We start from the raw sequence: 928 nt of genomic DNA, 5'->3' as shown, positions 1-928 counted from the left end.
TACTATTCGTTATACTTGGTTGCCTGACCTTGATACATTCCAAAAACCAAAAACTTGTGTTTTGATATATATATATATATATATATATATTATGGAAAATGAAAGATATTTTTTAGACTTTTTTTCTATTAGTATCCATTTATAATTCTTAACATATTTATATTATTATGTACTTAATATACAGGGTTGGGTGGGTCGGATTGGGTTGGGTTGAGACCTCAACCTAGGTCCAACCCAACCTGACCTCAAGCTTGAAATTCTCAATCCTAACTCACCCTATGGGCTGAAATCTCAATCCAGGCCCTATCGGGCTCAGGGGGGTTTTAAGCTGATTGAGCTTTTTTGACACCTCTTGCACGTGGCGCCTTATTCTCCACCACCCTTCTATGAATCTAATTGGGCAGAAATGGGATTTTTCGGATCAAGTGCAATTCTGATGGCACCATTGCTCACTACCAAGCCTGCCTCCTTGCTAAAGGCTTTCATCAAAGAGAGGGCATTGACTACTTTGATACCTACAGTCCAGTGGTTAATCCTGCTGCTATCAGAACTGCCCTCTCTATTTCAGTCCAAAGGTTGGGTCCTAAGGTAGCTTGATGTTCAATATGTCTTTCTTCAGTGGGCCCTCCAAGAAGATGTTTATACGACGAAGTCCGAAGGCTTCGTTGACCCCCCGCCTAATCCCCATTATGTTTACCATCTCAAATGTGCGCTCTACGGTTTTAAACAAGCCCCGCCAGCTTGACAATCGGCTCAGGTCCTTTCTTCTTTCCCTTGGTTTTAAGACCTAATATGACCAGAAATTTCTGCCATATGTTTACCATCTCATATGAAGGTGCCATATGACAAAATCATCCAAGCAAAACTTGGTTATATAGACTGCCACACCGAAAAAACCTTCTCCTATTTAAAAAAAAAAAAAAAAAAT

Source organism: Macadamia integrifolia, chromosome 2 (genome assembly GCF_013358625.1).
Source record: "Macadamia integrifolia cultivar HAES 741 chromosome 2, SCU_Mint_v3, whole genome shotgun sequence".
Classification (NCBI taxonomy): domain Eukaryota; kingdom Viridiplantae; phylum Streptophyta; class Magnoliopsida; order Proteales; family Proteaceae; genus Macadamia; species Macadamia integrifolia.
Note: the sequence above shows the minus strand (reverse complement) of the source record.